Source organism: Carlito syrichta, unplaced genomic scaffold (genome assembly GCF_000164805.1).
Source record: "Carlito syrichta isolate Samal-C Ts95f unplaced genomic scaffold, Tarsius_syrichta-2.0.1 Scaffold312140, whole genome shotgun sequence".
Lineage (NCBI taxonomy): Eukaryota > Metazoa > Chordata > Mammalia > Primates > Tarsiidae > Carlito > Carlito syrichta.
The window spans coordinates 159,221-181,048 of NW_007256236.1; the positions used below are offsets into that span (position 1 = coordinate 159,221).

A 21,828-nucleotide genomic window follows, 5' to 3' on the forward strand; every position below is an offset into this window, starting at 1 on the left:
TGATTTATTGTAGAGATGAGGTCTTGCCAAGTTGCCCAGGCGGGTCTCGAACCCGCGGACCCAGGCAATCCACTTACCTCAGCCTCCCAAAGGTACGGGATTACAGGCTGAGCCATCGAGCCCAGCGAGGTCTTTCTATATTGTCTCATATTTGAGAGTTTCTTTTTAACAACTGTATACTATTCCTTTGTATGCATGTCCCATCAATTTTTTTACAAAATCTATTGATGAACATTTGTGAGTTTTTTTCAGTATTTTACTGTTGCAAATAATGCAGCAGTGAATAATGTTTACCTTTGTTAATAAATGCTTGGATATTAATCATTTTAGTAATAGAAAGCATGGTGGGAGTTAGTTTCTGCATAGCATTTCCACATTAACATAGAAAGCAGTTTAGAACCCTGTTCTGCTGCATTTAGTCGTGCCTTTGCAATTTTTGAATTGGCGGCTATACATGCTTTTAACCCTTCTCTAAGATCTTTGCTTCTTTAAAAGCCTTTTATTGTTTGTTTAGCAAAAGTATGGCTTTGCTCAGAGGTTAGTTTTTATGCATAAAAGCCCACTTTTTGACAGCAGTATCCACATTAATAAAAATCCAAATGAATAAAAGCCTATTTTCTCTATCCAGGAAAAAATAGGCATACTCTAAAGACAGTTTAATTTATGTAAATGAATACCTCATAAATCTAGTTTTTTTCCCTCTACATATTTGGCCAAATTAGAAAATAGGAATAATTAGTTTTGCTGAAGTCTTAAGAGGTAAATCTATTATAAAAATTCAGAATGGTGCTGGGCGCGGTGGCTCATGTCTGTAATCCCAGCACTTTGGGAGGCAGAGGCAAGATGATTACCTGAACTCAGGGGTTCAAGATTAGCCTGGGCAACTTGGTGAGACCTTGTTTCTACAATAAGTAAATAAAAAAAGTTAATTAGGTGTGGTAGCACACACCTGTGGTTCTGGCTACTTGGAAGGCTGAGGCAGAGGATTGCCTGAGCGCAATAGGTCGAGGCTACGGTGGCTTTGAGTGTGCCACTGCACTCTGTCATGGGTGACAGGGTGAGACTCCAACTCAAAAAAAATTCAGAGTGGTAATCAGAATCCTGACCAGGTAACCAGATTAAACCTGCTTTTTGCTTTTAAGGTCTTCAGTTGTTGGATGAGGCCCACGATGTTATTGAGGATAATTTTCTTTACTTAAAGCCAACTGATTGTAGTTGTTGTTAATCACATCTACATCATCATTCTCCAAGTTTTTACTATCTTATTGTACACCTATGCTTTTCTTTTCTTTTCTTTCTTTCTTTCTTTCTTTTTTTAATTTAATTTAATTTAATTTTTTTGAGTTGGCGTCTCACTCTGTCGCCCAGACTGGAATGCAGTAGCCGCTCCCGGCCACCACACCCTCGACCTGCTAGGCTCTGGTGATCCTTCTGCCTCAGCCTTCCGAGTAGCCGGAATTACAGGCGTGCGCTACCACACCCGGCTAATTTTTTTGATTTATTGTAGAGATGAGGTCTTGCCTGCCCAGGCGGGTCTCGAACCCGCGGGCTCAGGCAATCCCCTCATCTCAGCCTCCCAAAGGCGCAGGATTATAGGCTGAGCCACCGAGCCCTGCTCTTTCTTTCTTTAAACATAGAATCTCTTTTTTCTTTTTTCTTTTAAATTTTTTATTTTAAAGATGTGGGGTACAATTCAGGGTTAGGTATACAAATATTCATTATGCAGGTGTACTTGTTGATGCACCTATGCTTTTCTTTTGAGACAGAGTCTCACTCTGTGGCCCAGGCTAGAGTACAGTGGCATGCTCAGGGCCACCGCAGCCTCTACCTGCTGGGCTCAGGCAATCCTTTCGCCTTAGCCTTCCAAGTAGCTGGAACTACAGGCATGTGCTACCATGCCTCGCTTATTTTCTTGATTTATTTTAAAGATGAGATCTCACCAAGTTGCCCAGGCTGGTCTTGAACCCCTGAGCTCAAGCAGTCCTCTCACCTCAGCCTTGGAAAATGCTGGGATTGCAAGCTTGAGTCACTGTGCCTGGCCACCTGTGCTTTTCTTTTTCTTTTGAGTTGGAGTTTCACTCTGTTGCCCAGACTGGAGTGCAGTGGCTGCTCCCGGCCACCGCAGTCTTGACCTGCTGGGCTCCAGCGATCCTTCCACCTCAGCCTTCCAAGTAGCCAGAATTAGGCATGCGCTACCACGCCCGGCTGATTTTTTTATTTATTATAGAGATGAGGTCTTGCTGCCCAGGCGGGTCTCAAACCCGCGGGCTCAGGCAATCCACTCACCTCAGCCTCCCAAAGCCTGTGCTTTTCAAATGGGTCTGTCCTACAGCAAAAACAGTTTTTTAAAAACATGGACAATAAGTCTTTTCCTGTCAAATAATTACAAAAGTTTCTCGCAGTTTTAGGAGCATCAGTTTAATACTAGATTTGAAACCATGGACTTAAAAATATGGACCATAGCTGGGCAAGACAATGCATGCCTGTGGTTCCAGCTACTCAGTTCTACCCCTAGGTCAGTGCCCAAGGGGAAAAAAAAATTCACACAAAAACTTGCTCATGAATGCAACAGCATTACTAGTAATAGTTAAAAAGTAGAAATCTCACAAATGTTCATCAACTGATCAATGGAACAACTAATAAATAAAATGTGGTAAATCCATACAATAGAATATTATTTGGCAATAAAAAAGGAATGAAGTTTTGATATATGCTACACCCTGGATGAACCTTGAAAATATAATACTAAGTGAAAGAAGCCAGATGCAAAAAAGAACTATATTGTATAAGCCCATTTGTATAAAATGTCCAGAAGAGGTAAATCCGTAGAGACAAAGTAGATCAGTGGTTGTCCAGGCTGGGGAGAGGGGGAAATGAGGAGTAGCTGCTGATGCGCTTCTTTTTGGGGAAATAGCAATGTTCTAAAATTAGATAGTGGAGAATGGTTGCATAACTCTGAATATACTAAAAAAAAAAAAACAATTGGACTATATGCTTTAAATAGGTGAGTTATATGGTATGTAAATTTTATCTCCATAAGGCTATTTAAAAAATGGATCCTAGACCTAAATGTAAGAGTTAAAACTATAAAATATAGGAGAAAATATTTATTTGATTTAGATGGACAAGGAGTTTTTATTTTATTTTATTTTATTTTTGAGTTGGAGTCTCACTCTGTCACCCAGACTGGAGTGCAGTAGCCGCTTCCGGCCACCGCAACCTTGACCTGCTGGGCTCCGGCGATCCTTCCGCCTCAGCCTTCCGAGTAGCTGTAATGACAGGCGCGCGCTACCACGCCCGGCTCATTTTTTGATTTATTACAGAGCTGAGGTTTCGCCAAGTTGCCCAGGTGGGTCTGAAACCTGCAGGCTCAGGCAACCCACTCACCTCAGCCTCCCAAAGCACAGGATTACAGGCTGAGCCACCGAGCCCAGCTGGACAAGGTTTTAGATATGACATCAAAAGTATAATCCATACAAGTAAAAATAATAATAAACTGGATTTCTTCCAAATTAAAAGCATTACTGCTTTAAAATATACTAAAAAGATGAAAAGACAACCATCTTCTGAAAGAAAAATTTGCAAATCACGTAAATAAATTGTATCCAGAATATTCAAAAACCTTTAAAACACAATATTAAGAAGACAAACAATCCTTTTTTTTTTTTTTTTGAGTTGGAGTCTCACTCTGTCACCCAGACTAGAGTGCAGTAGCTGCTCCCGGCCACCACAGCCTCGACCTGCTGGGCTCCGGCGATCCTTCCGCCTCAGCCTTCCAAGTGCTGGAACTACAGGCGTGCACTACCACACATGGCTAATTTTTGATTTATTGTAGAGATGAGGTCTTGCTTCCCAGGCGGGTCTCGAACCCGCGGGCTCAGGCAGTCCACTCACCTCGGCCTCCCAAGGTGCTGGGATTACAGCCTGAGCCACCGAGCCCGGCCCCATCTCAGCTTTTCAAGTAGCTGGAACTACAGGCTGGTCTTGAACCCATCAGCTCAGACAATCCTCTCGCCTACACCTTCTAAAGTGCTGGGATTACAGGTGTGAGCCACTGCACCTGGCAAAACAATCCAGTTTAAATGTACAGGCTGGGTTCGGTGACTCAGCCTATAATCCTAGCACTTTGGGAGGCTAAGACGAGAGGACTGCCTGAGCCCAGGGGTTCGAGACCAGCCTGGGCAACTTGGTGAGACCTCGTCTCTATAATAAATCACAAAAACTAGCTGGGCATGGTGTCTTGCGTCTGCAGTTCCAGCTACTTAGAAGGCTGAGGAGGGAGGATTGTTTAAGCCCAGCAGGTCGAGGCTGCGGTGGCTGTGAGCATGCCACTGCACTCCAGCCTGAGTGACAAGAGTGAGACTCCAACTCAAAAAAAAGAGAAAAATTGAACATAAATTTACTTTCTAATTTAGCAATTGCATTTCTACAAATCTGTTCAAAGCAAATGAAAACATGTATGTTCAGGGATATTTATGCAGGCATTCATAGAAGCATTGTTAATAATAGCCAAAAAGCAAAATAACCCAAATGTACATCAGCTGGTGAATGGATAAACAAAATGTGTTATATTCATACAATGAAATGCTATTCAGCAACTTAAAGGCATGAACTACTGATACATGCTAAATAACATAATTTGAAAAAAGACATAGAGACAGAGTCTTGCTCTTTCACCTAGGCTGGAGTGCAGTGGCACCATTGTAGCTCACTGTAACCTTGAACTCAAAGGCTCAGGCCATCCTCCCACATCAGCCTCCCAAAGCACTAGGATTATAGAAGTGAGCCACCACAGTCACCTGTACACAACATGATTTAACTTAAAAAACACTATACTAAGTGAAAGAAGCCAGATGTAATACTACATAGTGTATGAGTTTGTTTATATGAAGTGGCTAGAAGAAGCAAGTTTATAGGGACAGAAAGCAAAACAGGGTTTGCCTAGGGCTGGGGATGGGAGTGAGAATTCATTGTAAACAGGCATGATGGAATATTTTAGGGTGATGGAAATGTTCCCAACTGGATTGTGGTGACAGTTACCAAAATAATTGAATTGTTCAATAGATGAATTTTCTGTTATATAAAATTATGCCTCAGTAAGTTTGTTAAAAAATAATAGCACATAGCCGGGCTCGGTGGCTCAGCCTGTAATCCTGCGCTTTGGGAGGCTGAGGTGAGTGGATTGCCTGGGCCCACAGATTCGAGACCCACCTGGGCAACTTGGAGAGACCTCATCTCTACAATAAATCAAAAAATTAGCCAGGCATGGTAGTGCGCACCTGTAGTTCCAGCTACTTGGAAGGCTGAGGCGGAGGGATCGCCAGAACCCAGCAGGTCGAGGCTGCGGTGGCCGGGAGCGGCCACTGCACTCCAGTCTGGGTGACAGAGTGAGACTCCAACTCAAAAAAAAAAAAAAAAATTAATAATAATAATAATAGCACAGAAGGGCTTTTACCTTTTGAGTAAAATAAAGCCAAGAACTTGACCACTAAAAGGGTGGAGTTCTTGGAAACAAATGAAGGGAGACTTTGAAAGCAAATTGTAGAACTCTCAAGTAATCCAATGTAGAGAATAGTATTAGTCATGGCTTGAAGGTTGGATATATTCTTGATGGATTAGCGAATGATGAATATATTGGTTGGGTCAGAAAGTTATCCTAGAAAGGTAGTGAGAAATAAAATTTAGGAGGTGGGTAGGAGCCAAAATTTAGAGGAACCAAATAGTATTCTAAGAAAGATTTGTCTCTAAAAACAAATGAAATGAAATTAGATTAAGTTGAATTAAATTAAAAATTTGTTTAAGCTGGACTTGGTGGCTCACTCCTGTAATCCCAGCACTTTGGGAGGCAGAGGCAAGAGGATTACCTGAGCCTAGGGGTTCAAGACCAGCCTGGGCAACTTGGCGAGACCTCATTTCTGCAGTAAATAAAAAAATTAGCTGGGTGTGGTGACACACACCTGTAGTTCCAGCTACTTGGAAGGCTGAGACAGAAGGATCTCCTGAGTTCAGCAGGTTGAGGCTGCGGCAGCCATGAATGTACCACTGTACTCCAACCTTGGGCTACAGAGTAAGACTCTAACTCAAAAAAAAATTTTTTAATTTAAGTCTTGTATTCTAAAAAGAGTATCTCTTTTAAAGCAAGTTGTGAGTGGATGGAAGAAGAGGCTGGAAGCATAAAGATTTGGTAGCAGATTATTACATGATAGCTCACAGTAATTGAATTTGGAAAGGCTGAGGTCTTGAGCAGTATGCTTTACACAGAGCACATGTTCAGTGTTTTTGTGGTTTGGATGACTATGACATTTTTAGCTTGGGTGACCTGAGAAATGAGCCACCATTGACAGAAATTGGGAATCTGGAGCAGAAACTGATTTAAAAATGAGTCCTAAATGTCCATGGGGGCTTTACTGCACCTTAGGATCTAGGGAAATTAGACAGACACTCACTCATCCCTAAAATCATAGACTGGAATATCCTAATGCTGCCTCCAAGGTTTCTATTAATTCCCAAGAGACTAATGTTATGCCCATCTTAGTTCCTGGGCTCCAGCTTGCTGTCTTTGCCCCACCACAGATGTGACATCACTTTATTCTTTGGTTTCTCCAAAAAATTACACTCACATGATATATTCAAAGCACAGATTTTACTAAAGACTTGTGGAGAATGATGATGGGGTGTATATTGTAGAAATGCAACCATAGAGGAATAATAAGCATTGTTACTTTATTATTATTATTATTATTTGAGTTGGAGTCTCACTCTATCGCCCAGACTGGAGTGCAGTGGCTGCTCCCGGCCACCACAGCCTCGACCTGCTGGGCTCCGGCGATCCTTCCGCCTCAGCCTTCCAAGTAGCTGGAACTATAGGTGCACGCTACCACGCCCGGCTAATTTTTTTTTTTTATTTGTTGTAGAGATGAGGTCTCGCCAAGTTGCCCAGGCGGGTCATGAACCCGCAGGCTCAGGCAGTCCGCTCACCTCAGCCTCCCAAAGCGCAGGATTACCGGCTGAGCCACCGAGCCCAGCTTTATTATTATTATTGTTATTGTTATTGAGACGGAGTCTCACTCTGTTGCCTAGGCTGGAGTGAGTGGAATGCTCATAGCCACGGCAGCCTTGACCTGCTGGGCTCAGGTGACCCTTCCACCTCAATCTTCTAAGTAGCTGGAACCACAGGCATTCACCACCATGCCTGGCTGATTTTTAAAAATTTATTGTAGAGACCAGGTCTCGCCAAGTTGCCCAGGCTGGTCTCAAACCCATGGATTCAGGCAGTCCTCTCTCCTCAGCCTCCCTAGGTGTTGGGATTACGGGCGTGAGCCACTGTGCTGGCTAGGGCATTGTTATTTTATTTTTTAGAAAGCAGGATTTATTGAGAGGACAGAAAAGCTCCCACAGTGGGAGGGAACCTAAAGGGGCTGCTCCGTTGTTACTTTAAACTGTTCTTCAGCTCAAGAGTTTTGCTGGCTCTTGAGCTCACCAACCCAAGCCTTTCTTTGTCTTAATGTCTCCATCCTCTTACCTCTTCTTCTTTTGACTCTTCTCTTCACTTTCCCTTTTAGAAGAAAAACAAACTGCAGAGTAGTTTGGTTTCTATGAAGTAGCAGCAAAAGCACCCGTACCCTTAGTGTGTTGCTCTTCATTCTAAGTAGCTCATTAAGGTATATCCCCCCAAAGATAGTGCCTTCCCTAAGAGGATTTCTGGTGCCAGCAAATGCTCTTTATTCCACCTCCTTCTGGAATAAAAGATTATTCACTGAGTTTGAGGTAAAGATGGGATATCCAGAAGAAAAGACATGGCAGGTGGTTGAAGATTTGGACTGAAACACCAAATAAAGGTTAGAGACAGGCTGGGCGCGGTGGCTCAAGCCTGTAATCCCAGCACTTTGGGAGGCCGAGGCAAGAGGATTGCCTGAACCTAGGCCTTCAAGACCAGCCCGGACAACTTGATGAGACCTCATCTCTACAATAAATCAAGAAAAATTAGCTGGGCGTGGTGGCTTATGCCTGCAGTTCCAGCTACTTGGAAGGCTGAGGTGGAAGGATCACCTGAGCCTAGCAGGTCGAGGCTGCAGTGGCCGGGAGTGTGCCACAGCACTCTAGCCTGGGCGACAAGTGATACAAAAAAAAAGATCAGAGAGAATGGTTTGGGAGGTTAGTATGCGAAAGGAGAAACCAACATTTGTGAATTTCCCACTGGGCCTAGCCAGCTGCTATACACGTGTGATCTTATATTTGATTTCATCAATCATCCTTTGAAAGACATATTATCTCCATTTTGCAAATAAAGAAACCAAAACTCAGAACAGTTAAATAATTTGTTCTACGATACACTGGTGGTAGACAGGAGCATCATAATAAAACCCAGCTCGGTCTTAAGTCATAACCTTTGCTTTGATTCTGTGAGGAGGATAGAGGAAATGTGAAAGAAGAGAGGACTGAGCTCTTGAGATATGTACATGTTTATGGGCTAGGTGAAAAGTGAAGCAATTGTGAGGTAGAAGAGACCAAATTGTTGGGGTTTTGGGGAAAGAGAGCCTCATAAATGAGTTTTGAAGTTTGTAGAGAGTTCATATAATAAATGAAGTGTGAGAAAAGATTTGGTTTGATTAGTGTTCCAGCAAACACTTTGAGTAGAGTAGTGGAAACTATTGTAAAGATTTGAGAAATTATTGGATGTATAGTGGGAGCAGACAGAGAACGAATGGATAGACAGGTGAGTGGGTGGTGAGTGGGTGGGTGGATTTAAGCCATGGTAGATAGAACATTTTTGTATTTGTTATTTAAGTTGGGGAGACCGGAATATGCTTATAGAATGAAGTAAGCCAGTGGAGGGAGAGGAACATGCGTACATATTATGAAAGAAAGATGGTTATGGGTAGGGTCTCAGAAGAGGAGAGGCAATTGGGAATGAGAACCCAAGTGTAGAAGTTAACCTTGGAATGGGGGAAGGAGGAGTGCCTCCTTGAGACCAGAAGAAAGTATGGATAGAAATATGGAGGAAGTTGTTGGGGTGAAACTTCTGTAACGGAGAAGGGTTTTTTTTTTTTTTTATTTTTGAGTTGGAGTCTCATTCTGTCGCCCAGACTGGAGTACACAGGCCGCTCTGGCCACCGCAGTCTCGACCTGCTGGGCTGGGCTCCGGCGAGCCTTCCGCCTCAGCCTTCCAAGTAGCCGGAACTACAGGCATGCGCTACCACGCCCGGCTGATTTTTTTGTTTTGTTTTGTTTTGAGTTGGAGTCTCACTATGTCACCCAGACTGGAGTGCAGTGGCCGCTCCCGGCCACCGCAGCCTCGACCTGCTGGGCTTGGGCAATCCTTCCGCCTCAGCCTTCCAAGTAGCCGGAATTACAGGCACGCGCTACCACGCCCGGCTGATTTTTTGATTTATTGTAGAGATGAGGTCTCGCCAAGTTGCCCAGGTGGGTCCGGAGAAGGGTTTTAAGAAAGTGCCACAAGGTAGAAGGAAGAAGGGAACAGGGTTGGGGTTGGTGACTTGAGAACATGGGAAGGGTTTGGATCTATTAATGTCTGCTTTGTTCTAAATACTGTTAAGATACAGTTGTTAAGACTGTGCTATACTGGTTCAGAGTAGAATATGTCCAGATCTATATATAGCATGATCAAAATGGCATTTTAAATTAGGAGGGAAATGGAATATTCAATAAACATTTTTGGTAAAATTTCCCATTTGGAAAAAAAAGACTAAATCCTTATCTTACACAGCCTATATCCACAAATTCCAGATGCAAAAGCAAATAGAAAAAAAAAAAGGAAGGAATCAACATAAACTGGAAAGAGTAGAGAATTTATCAGTAGGGAATTAATTGAATATGGGTATTTAATGGAAATGCAGTGTAATGGTTATGAGAACACTCAGGCTCTGGAATAAAAATAGCTGGATTTGGGGACTTGGACCTGATGCTGCCTATGCGGCCTTAAACAAATTACTTAACCTCTCTATGCATTAGTTTCCTCTTCTATAAAATAGAAAGAAAATAGTAACATCTTCATAGAGTTTTGAGGAATAACCCATGTAGTACTTGTTAGTACAGTGCTGATAAAGAGTAAGCCCTCAGTGAAAGATTATTATTATTATTATTATTTTTGAGTTGGAGTCTCACTCTGTCGCCCAGACTGGAGTGCAGTGGCCTCTCCCGGCCACCTCAGCCTCGACCTGCTGGGCTCCGGCGATCCTTCTGCCTCAGCCTTCCAAGTAGCTAGAACTACAGGCGTGCGCTACCACGCCTGGCTAATTTTTTGATTTATTGTAGAGATGAGGTCTTACCTGCCCAGGCGGGTCACGAACCCGCGGGCTCAGGCAGTCCACTCACCTCAGCCTCCCAAAGGCGCGGAATTACAGGCTGAGCAACCGAGCCTGGCGGTTATTATTATTATTATTTTGAGTCAGAGTCTTACTTTTATCATCCAGGCTGGAGTACAGTGGTTCACTGCAGCCTTGTCCTCCTGGCCTCAGGTGATACTTCTGCCTCAGCCTCCTGAATAGCTGGGACTACAGACACGTGCCACCATACCCAGATAATTATGAGGTCTTACTATGTTGCCAGGCTGGTCTGCAACTCTTGGGCTCAAGTGATCCTCCTGCCTCAGCCACCAAATTGCTGGGATTATAGGCATGAACCAGCCAGTAGGAGGTTATTATCATTACGTGCTCATTAAAAACAGTGAGGTCAGGTCTTAAGTACAGACATGGAAAGATACCTACAGTCCATTAGGTGAAAAAAAAAAAAAAGCACATTTCAGATCAATATGTGCAATAGGCCATTCAGTTTAAAAACAAAACCAAACCCAGAGGTATTTGTATATGTATAGAAAAATCTGGACAGCCACACCCAGTTGTTAATAGTGGGGTTATTTCTCATGCTTCATGTGTTAATTTTGTTTGCAAAAGACTTGTATTGTATACTTTTTAAAATAAATAAAAACATGTTCTGGGAAAAATTGGAAAGCATAAAAATGAATAACTAAAATAACACTGAAGCATTATAGAATTGAGGTGAACAGTTAGAGGTATTTGAAAAATTTATTTTCTTTTTTGTGTTCTATAACTTAAAGTATATTATTGAAATGTCATGTAGGTGAAGATTTTCAAATATACGAAAACTTAATAGGCTTCCTATAGAGTTGTAGAAAAATGGAAAATTGATTTAAATGTCCTTTATTGTGTGATGTTGTAGTTCATATTGGTTTGGTAGCAAATGTCACAATATCTCATTGAGGCAGACAAAATATGAGGAATCCACTGACCAATATTTAATTTCACTGGGGCATTAAAAATATGCCCCAAAAGCTTAAATTCAAAACAGTTATGTAAATTATTTAAGCTAGTGAATTCTAAATGAGATTTTCATTTTTGTTCACATGATGAGGAACACATACCTCAGTTTTCTTTGTTCAAGTGATTTATTGATTTTGGACTCTTGATTCAGATGTTCCCTCAGTATGATACAAGTTCCTTTGGCATTGCCCTGAGTGCGTGTAGAGCCAGAAAGTTTTGACAGTGACTGAGGTAAAGTCTGATGTTGGGGAATAGCATCTTGGAGCTACTCTGTCCAGTATGCTAGCCATTGGCCACATGTGGCTATTGAGCATGTGAAATATGCCTGGGCCAAACTGAGATGAACTTGTAAGCAGTGAAAAATACACACCAAATTTTGAAGACTCAGTGCAAAAAAAATATAACTAATTCAGTAATTTTTATATTGATTGTAGGTTGAAGTGATAACATTTTGAATATATTGGGGTAAATATATTAAGATAAATTTTACGCCGGACTCGGTGGCTCAGCCTGTAATCCCGCGCCTTTGGGAGGCTGAAGTGAGTGGATTGCCTGAGCCCGCGGGTTCGAGACCCGCCTGGGCAGGCGAGACCTCATCTCTACAATAAATCAAAAAAATTAGCCGGGCGTGGTAGCGTGCGCCTGTAGTTCCAGCTACTTGGAAGGCTGAGGCAGAAGGATCGCCGGAGCCCAGCAGGTCGAGGCTGTAGTGGCCATGAGCATGCCACTGCCCTCCAGCCTGGGTGACAGAGTGAGACTCCAACTCAAAAATATGTAGCGAATAGCCGGGCTCGGTGGCTCAGCCTGTAATCCCGTGCCTTTGGGAGGCTGAGAAAAAACAACAAAACAAACAAAACAAAAATATGTAGCGATTAAAACATTTTATTTATTTATGTTGAGTAGGAGTCTCACTCTGTCACCTAGGCTGGAGTGCAGTGGCATGCTCACGGTCATTGCAGCCTCAACCTGCTGGGCTTAGGTAATCCTTCCACTTCAGCCTCCAAATAGCTGGAACCACAGGCTCGCACTACCATGCCCATCTAATTTTTTTATTTATTGTAGAGACAAGGTTTTGCCAAGTTGCCCAGGCTGGTCTTGAACCTCTGAACTCAAGCAATCCTCTTGCCTCCTCCTCCCAAAGTTCTGGGAACAGGCGTGAGCCACCGTGCCCAGTCAAAAAAAATTTTTTTTCTTCCTTGAGTTGGAGGCTCACTTTGTTGCCTAGACTGGAGTGCAGTGGCCGCTCCCGGCCACTGCAGCCTTGACCTGCTGGGCTCCGGTGATCCTTCTGCCTCAGCCTTCCAAGTAGCCGGAATTACAGGCATGCGCTAGCACGCCCGGCTGATTTTTTGATCTATTGTAGAGATGAGGTCTTGTCAAGTTGCCTAGGCGAGTCTCGAATCCGCAGGCTCAGGCAATCCACTCACCTCAGCCTCCCAAAGGCGCGGGATTATAGGCTGAGCCACTGAGCCCAGCTAAAAAAATTTTAAACTATGTATGTGGCTTGTATTTGTGGCACACATTGTAGTTTTTTGGTTTTTTTTTTCTTGAGTTGGAGTCTCTGTTGCCCAGGCTGCAGTGCAGTGGCATGCTCACGAACCCCCCAGCGTAGACCTACCTGCTTGGCTCTGGCGATCCTTCACCTCAGGCTTCCAAGTAGCCAAAACTACAGGTGCACACTACCACGCCGGCTGGTTTTTGATTTATTGTAGAGATGAGGTCTCGCCAAGTTTTCCAGGCTGGTCTCAAACCCGCGGACTCAGGCAATCCACTCGCCTCGGCCTCCCAAAGTGCTGGGATTACAGGCTGAGCCACCGAACCAGGCCCACATTGTATTTTTATTGGACGGTGCAGATCTGGAGGAAGAGTTCTAGTGGCTAGTGTGGAGTCTACAGCTCTAAATTTTTTTTTTTTCTTTTTTTGTAGATTGTTGCCCAGGCTGGTCTCAAACTCCTGGGCTCAAGCAGTCCTCCTGCCTCGGACTCCCAAAGTGCTGGGATTGCACACATGACCCACCATGCCCAGACATGATTTCTTAATCATAAGTTTGCTAAAGATAGTTTTTATAGGTAGTGTTAATTCTGGGGAGAGGTGTGCTGAATATTTGAGATATTTCAAATATCTCAAATATTTCATTGCTTGTTTTTTATTTTCATTTAAAAATTTTTTTATTTTTATTTTTTAGTTGGAGTACAGTAGGCATGTTAACAGCCACCGTAGCCTTGACCTACGGGGCTCAGGCAATCCTTCCACCTCAGCCTTCCAGGTAGCTGGAACTACAGGTGCGCGCTACCAGCTAATCTTTTGATTTATTGTAGAGATGAGGTCTCACCAAGTTGTCCAGGTTGGTCTCGAACCTGTGGGTTCATGCAATCCTCTCACTTCAGCCTCCCAAATTGCTGGGATTATAGGTGTGAGCCACTGTGCCCGGCCAAAATACAATTTTTCTGTTTTTTTTTGAGTTGAAATCTCACTCTGTTGCTCAGGCTGGAGTGCAGTGGCACACTCACAGCCACTGCAGCCTTGACCTGGCTGTGCTCTGGTGATCCTTCCACTCAGACTTCCAAGTAGCTGGAACCATAGGCACGTGCTACTATGCACGGCTAATTTTTAAATTTGTTGTAGAGATGAGGTCTTGCCAAGTTTCCCTGACTGGTCCCGAACCTGTGGGCTCAGGCAATCCTCTCACCCAGACCTTCCAGAGTGCTGGGATTATAGGTGTAAGCCACTGTGCCTGGTCTATTGCTTTTTTTTAATTAAAGGAAACTTAGAGGTTTTTTCCTCATTATAAAAATAATGGGTATCCATTGTAAAAATGAAAAGTAAAGCAAAAATACAGAACAAAACAAAAAGATGACAGTAAAAAATCACCATAAAATCCCTCCACACAGAGAAAGCCACTGTTAACATTTCAGTGACTGTTCTTTCAAGAGCTTCTCCTAGCATATGTACATAGACACATAAATGGGTAATACTATTCTTGCTCTTTTGTAATTTGTATATTTTGCTCAATAAATGTCTTTGGCATCCTTTCTTGTCATTAAATGTAGAATTATATTGACATTTTTTATTGCATAGCTTTTTTTTTTTTTTTGAGTTGAAGTCTTACTCAGTCGCCCAGACTGGAGTGCAGTGGCCGGCCGCTTCTGGCCACCGCAGCCTCGATCTACTGGGCTCTGGCGATCCTTCCACCTCAGTCTTCCAAGTAGCTGGAACTACAGGTGCGCGCTACCACACCGTTAATTTTTTTAAAAAATTTATTGTAGAGATGAAGTCTCGCCAAGTTGCCCAGGTGGGTCTCAAACCCGCATGCAGGCTCAGGCAATTCACTCACCTCGGCCTCCCAAAGCGTGGGATTACAGGCTGAACCACCGATCCCGGCCCTACATAGCTTTTTATTTTATTTTTCCTGATTCAGGGTCTCCCTCTCTCATCCAGTCTGGAGTATAGTGGCATAATCATGGCTCACCACAGCCTCGACCTCCTGAGCTATGGTGATCCTTCTGCCTCAGCCTCCCAATTAGCTGGGATTACAGGCACATACCACCACACCTGGCTAATTTTTGGATTTTTTTTTTTTTTTGAGTTGGAGTCTCACTCTATCGCCCAGACTGGAGTGCAGTGGCCGCTCCCAGCCACCACAGCCTTGAGCTGCTGGGCTCCGGCGATCCTTCCGCCTCAGCCTTCCAAATAGCTGGAACTACAGGCGTGCGCTACCACGCCCGACTTATTTTTTGATTTATTGTAGAGATGAGGTCTCGCCAAGTTGCCCAGGCAGGTCTCGAACCCGTGGGCTCAGGCAATCCACTCACCTTAGCCTCCCAAAGGTGCGGGATTACAGGCTGAGCCACCGAGCCCGACATTTTTGGATTTTTTTTATAGAGACAGGAGTCTTGCAGTGTTGCTCGGACTGCTCTCGAACTGGGCTCAAGCGATCCTCCTGTATTGGCCTCCCAAAGTACTAGCATTACGTGTGTGAGCCACTGTGCCTGACCCATAGCATTCTATTGATAGATTTACTAAAATATGTACCTTGTTGATGGACATTTATACAAAGTATTTTTAGATGAGATGTTGGAACAATTATGTGTGGTTGGTTACACGTAGCATCTTGACTGAGAGTAGAGGTGTGCCTCTGTTGGTCTACATGTAGGATCCTAGAAACTTTGAGAGACTCCAGATGTAATTCCTCTTCTTAGTATTCAGTCAGTATCAGATTTGCCTTATGTTATTATATTTCTTTCTTTCTGATAGTGCTTGGGAAAGTTGCACAGGAATTGTATATGTGTGGAAAGCACTGCATGTTCTAACATTTTTACATAGGTCCAGAGGTCTTTTGCTTTAGTTTATAAAAATATGAAGTTGGGCAGTGCTGTCTGTGTGTGTTTTGTTACATTTTATTCCTTATTTTATTCAGAACAGGGATGCTGTACATCGAACTTATTGATTCTTCCACTAGCCATGTAAAAACAAAATACTTAAAGTTGATGTGGAAAAAGTGTTTTTAAGACTAAAGGGTCTAAACAGATCTTGTTTGCCTTTATCAGAAAGAAAACGATCTGGGCTTTATCAGATGGAGCATTTTATCATCGAATGCATTGTTCCTCTTTTTCCTGTTTAGTACAGGAAAAGGAAGAGTCAGATATTGTTTATGTCATAAAAGACCCCAAACACTTGACTCCTTTTCTACATACGAGGGGGACTCTTCCAAGAAAGTCTGGAATTATTTTTTTGGAGTGTGGGCCCTTTGTAGTACAGGCTTCCCCTGCTAGGTGAGTGTTCTAGGAACCCATTGGCATCTAGTGTTGTGAGAGGCTGCGTTTGGCTTTGGTAAATTTTTTTGGAGATTCTTTCAGCGCATTTGCCCATTTCATGACGAATGATTTACTAGTGCACCTGCCCACGCTGCACTGAGCGTTCATCAGTTTTTAATAAAAAATGGCATGACCCTGGTGCTCTACCCTCACTATTCACCCAACCTCATCCCGAGAGACATTTTTTTTTGTTTCCCCAGATGAAAAAAGTCCTCAAAGAGAAACATTTTGCCAGTGTGGAAGAGGTGAAACCAAAAACGGCAGAAGCACTAAAAGGAATCAAAATTGATGAGTTCAGAAACGGTTTTGAACAGTGGAAAAAGCATCTTGATAATTGTATCAAGCGGAGAGTACTTTGACGGTGACTGAAGCTTGAACATGTAAGAATACATACACAATTTTCTATAAATGAATTTCAGGTCTTTTTTTGAGTCCCCCTCATATATATGAAGTAGTAGACATTGAATTTATACTCATGTATATACAACAAACACACACACACAGAAAGAAGGGAGGCCAGGCACGGTGGCTCACGCCTATAATCCCAGCACTTTGAGAGGTCAAGGTGAGAGAATTGCCTGAGTCCATGGGTTCGAGACCAGCCTGGGCAACTTGGTAAGACCTCATCTCTATAATAAGTCAAAAAATTAGCTGGTTGTGGTGACACATGCCTGTGATTCCAGCTACTTGGAAGGCTGAGGTGGAAGGATTGCCTGAGCCCAGCAGGTTGAGGCTGCAGTGGCCATGAGCATGCCACTGCACTCCAGCCTGGGCGACAGACTGAGACTCCAACTCAAAACAAACAAACAAAAACAATTACCCCCAAATAAATAAAAGGTATTGCGCAAGGCACAGTGGTTCACACCTATAATCCTAGCACTTTGGGAGGCTGAGGCGGGTGGGCTGAAACCAGCCTGGGCAACATAGTGAAACCTAGTCTCTACAAAAAAAAAAAAAAATTAAAAAATTAGCCAAGTGTGGTGGCGTGTGCCTATAGTCTCCGTCACTCGGCATGCTGAGGTAGAAGAATCACCTGAGCCCAGGAAGTCAAGACTGCTGTAAGCCATGATTGTTGTGATCATGCCACTGCAGTCCAGCTTGGGTGACAGAGTGAGACCCCAACTCAAAAAAAAAAAAAAAAAAAAAGATGTTTATTTTCATCCCCCACTTAAACCTTATAATTTGCCTCTCTCAGATGGTCTCAGATGGTCAGATATGTAGTTTATGACAAGGAATTTGAAATTTGCCAAACCTTGGGTTCAAACTTTGCTTCCTTGGCTTCTGCTATTTTTCTGTGGGACTTTGTGCAAATCACTTAACTCTTCTGATCCTTAGTTGCTGCAACTGACAAATGGGCATAAGAAAATCTATCTCACAGATGGCATTTAAGATAAGTTTAGTAAGCTGGGCTCGGTGACTCAGCCTGTAATCCCATGCCTTTGGGAGACTGAGGTGAGTGGATTGCCTGAGCCCGCGGGTTCGAGACCCGCCTGGGCAACTTGGCGAGACCTCATCTCTACAATAAATAAATAAAAAAAAAATTAGCTGGGTGTGATAGCACGTGGCTGTAGTTCCAGCTACTTGGAAGGCTGAGACGGAAGGATCACCGGGAGCGGCCACTGCACTCCAGTCTGGGCGACAGTGAGACTCCAACTCAAAAAAAAGAAAAAAAAAAAGATAAGTTTAGTAAAGTTCTGTATCTTGCTTATAATACATGCTTGAAAATTAAAGCAAAAAATTGAAATGATATCATCATCTGACTTGTGCCAAATTCTTTCTCTCCATATGATCATTTATTTATTTATTTGAGTCAAGTTCTTACTCTACCAGCCAGGCTGGAGTGCAGTGGCACGCTCATGGCTCACCGCAACCTCGACTTCCTTCCACCTCAGCCTTCCCAAGTACTAGGATTACAGATGTGAGTCACTGCACTCAACTGATTTCCAAAATTGAGGTAAAATTCATATAACATAAAATTAACCATTTTAAAGTGAACAAACAGTTCGGTGGTATTTGTACATTTACAATGTTGTGCAACCGCCACCTCTGTTAGTTCTGAAGCATTTTTATCACCTTGGAATAAAACTAAGTACTAATTAAACAGCTTCTCCCCATTCTCTCCTGCCCCCAGCCCCTAGTTATCACTAATCTATTTTCTCTCCCTGTGGATTTACCTATCAGGATATTTTATATACTTGGAATCAAGTAATATGTGACCTTTTGTGTTTGGCTCTTTCAGTCAATATAATGTTTTAGAGGTTCATTCATGTTATAGCATGTATCAGAACGTCACTCCTTTTTATGACTGAATAATATTTCATTGTGTGGACACATTTTAGACACATTGCATATCACATTTTGTTTATTCATTCATCTGTTGATGGATATTTGGATTATTTCTACTTTTTGCTTATTGTGAATAGTGCTTCTGTGAACCCACATGATTTTAATTAATTTATTAAGGGTTATATTCTATCATTCCTTCTTTATCAGCTAGAATATTTCTGTAAAGAGAAACTTTCCCTCATCTATTTTTTTTTTTTTTTGAGTTGGAGTCTCGCTCCGTTGCCCAGGCTGGAATGCAATGGCATGCTCACAGCCACTCCAGTGTTGACCTTCTGGGCTCAGGCTGTCCTTCCACCTCAGCCTTCCAAGTAGCCGGAACTACAGGTGTGCACTACCATGCCTGGCTAATTTTTTGATTTATTGTAGAGACGAGGTCTCACCAGGTTGCCCAGGCTGTTCTTGAAATCCTGGACTCAGACAATCCTCCCGCCTCGGCCTCCCAAAGTGCTGGGACAGACTTGGGCCACTGCACCCAGCCATCCTCATCTGTTAATTGGTCATTCACCCAGAGGTACAATTCCTGTAGGAAAGGCTAGGTAAATACTTAATACTTTCCCGTTACTTACCAATTTTCAAAGTAATGAATTGGTTCACTAGCATCCTTCAGTGATGACCTTTTATTTTTAAAAGTATTATTAAGGAGTCACGGCCTTATGCACATTTACTGTATTTTAATCCTTGCCATTTTTATCCTGTTGAAGCTCAATATGTTCTCTGTTTGGTCAGTGGGAACCTCTTCAAGTCAGCTCTTGAGTCCTTATGACGTGACTATAGTGGGCTTTGAGAGCTTCCTTCTTATCTGGTACAACAAGCTGTTCCAGTTCTGTCTTGGGCATTTTCTGCAGCAGACTTGGAATGCAGCCTCCAAAGAACCCTTGTTCCTATTAGTGGGAAATGACACTTGGAGACTACTGTCTGGGTGCTAGAGGCTATTACTGCTATTTCGTTGGTCTTTATTTCTAGGCCTTTTCAGTGGACAGAGCTAGGAAACATTTTTGGTAAAGATATAATACATCATGAGTTTTTATGGGTATTTCTCATTCAAATTCTGGACTACATGTTGTTGTTTTAACCTTGGTTTTCTTTACCTTTCTCCCAGGTGAGAATCCATGATTCTCAATATGCCAGATATGATAAAATTTAAAATATCACATAATTACTCATTTGCCTAATGCCACATTCTCAGAAGAAAATACTACCTCCAATGTAAACAGTTTGAGATGTATTTTTTGCAATTTTCTTCCCTGTTGAGTATATCCAATCAGAGATATGTGGTCAAATGGTAATGTTTTAAAGTTATTTGGAATAGTTTCTCTCTGTGTGGTTTTCCACTAACTAGACATGTACTTAGATTCATATTTCATTTTACTTTAGACTTTTTAGGGATTACTTTAAAAGTTTTTAATTTTATAATTATGTAAAATGTTTACATGGTTCTAGTGGTATCTATATGAAACAATACACATTCAAAGAAATTTTGCTTCTATCTCAGTCCCTTCCACCATGCTCCTTCCCTTCTCCTATAGATAACCATTTAAAACACGGTGGCTCACGCCTTTAATCCCAGCACTTTGGGAGGCCGAGGCAAGAGGTTTGCCTGAGCCCACTAGCTCGAGACCAGCCTGAGCAACATGGTGAGAACTCATGTCTACAATAAATCAAAAAATTAGCTTGGCATGGTGGCATACACCTGTAGTTCCAGATACTTGGAAGGCTGAGGTGGAAGGATCACCTGAGCCTTACAGGTTGAGGCTGTGGTGGCCATGAGCTTGCCACTGTACTCCAGCCTGGGTGATAGAATGAGACTCTGACTCAAAAAAAATTTATGATTTATCCTTATATTGCTTATTTTAAAAATATTAATGGATATGTATTTATCTTCATATCCACTCTTCCTTACATACATGGTAGTATATTATAAATTAATCCCATTTACATTTATTGCTTTGAGCAATATGTTTTGCTTACGGTTGGCTCTATTGTCTTATGTTATATTTATAGGCATATAAATATATACATATTTATGTAGTCTTTCACTATGCAGTCTTTTTTAAGACTTTTTATCTTTAGGAAGGTTTGTATTTTTCTCTAACGGTTAACCTTTGTTTAATCTATTGCTAGGTGTTTATTATTATTATAAATGTCTGTTCATTTCCTACTATGAACAGTGTGAGCATAACTAGTCACCTCTTTATTCACCTTTCCTTTCCCTTTGCATTTAATTTGAAATGGTCTCATTTGACTCCTTTCTAAAGTCTGTCAATGAACTTATTCTGCTTTTTCTCTTCTGTCCCCTTCTTTGTTTTTTGAGAGTTGTACTGTATTTTCACTTTAGTGGCAAATTACCATTACATACTATATTTTCCCCTGTAGCCACCACTTCATTTTAGTTCTCTCTTATCTTTGTCTTCATTAGTGTTCACCATCTGTCTCTGTGTCAGTGTCATGGAGAGTCATGTTGATTGTCTGAAGCTTATTCTCTGGTAGACTCCTCAAGATAAGTTCAGGGCTTTTCTTTCTTTGAGTTTCTTAAAAATGTTACTGCCTTGTCATCTGGGATAAAAAGTCTGATGACATTGATTTTCTTCCCCTATATAATTTTATTTTTCTGAGTGGGAGTCTCATTCTGTTGCCCAGGCTGGAGTGCAGTGGCGTGCTCGTGGCCACTGTAGCCTCGACCTGCTGGGCTCAGGATATCCTTCCTTCTCAGCTTTCCAAGTAGTTGGGACCACAGGCACACGTCACCACACTCAGCTAATTTTTTGATTTATTGTAGAGATGAGGTCTCGCCAAGTTGCCCAGGCTGATCTGGAACCCCTGGACTCAGGCAATCCTCTTGCCTCCACCTCCCAAATTGCTGAGATTACAAGTGTGAGCCACTGTACTCAACTTCTTCCCCTATATAATTTCACTTTTTGTCTGGTCACCTTTTTTCTTTAAAGTTCAGTTGTGTCAGTGTTGGTCATTCTGGCTCATACCTTATGTGTTGTTTTTCATATTTATTTTTGTGGCAAAAATCACATAAATTTAACTATCTTAACCCTTGTTAGGCATATAGTTCATTAGTGTTAAATGTATTCATGTTGTACAGGAGATATAGAACTTTTTCCTCTGTATTCTTTAAACACTAATTGCCCCCTTTCCTCCCCAATAATTAAGCATAATTTTGGAGATTTGTGTATGATGTGACTTCTTAAAATCTGTAAAGAATTCTGAATAAGTTGTTGTTTGTAAAGATGGGGTCTCAGTCTGTTGCCCAGGCTGGTCTTGAACTGTCTCAAGTGATCCTTCTGCCTCAGCCTTGAATATGAGGTTTTTGTTGTTGTTGTTTGTTGTTTTTTTGTTTTTGTTTTTGTTTTTGAGACAGG

At 42.2% G+C, this 21,828-nt stretch overlaps 1 protein-coding gene across 3 annotated transcripts in view; it reads left to right on the forward strand.

Moving 5' to 3' along the window:
- RNF157 (ring finger protein 157) overlaps positions 1–21,828 on the forward strand; it is a 102,839-nt gene that overhangs the window by 5,248 nt on the left and 75,763 nt on the right. The window contains exon 1 of one of the 3 annotated variants that reach the window (XM_021718372.1): positions 16,385–16,494. The exons of the other annotated variants lie outside the window; for them this stretch is intronic. The gene's annotated coding sequence lies outside the window, so the exon portion shown is untranslated. Of the gene's footprint in view, positions 1–16,384; positions 16,495–21,828 lie in introns of those variants that run through there. 3 annotated transcript variants of the gene reach the window in all.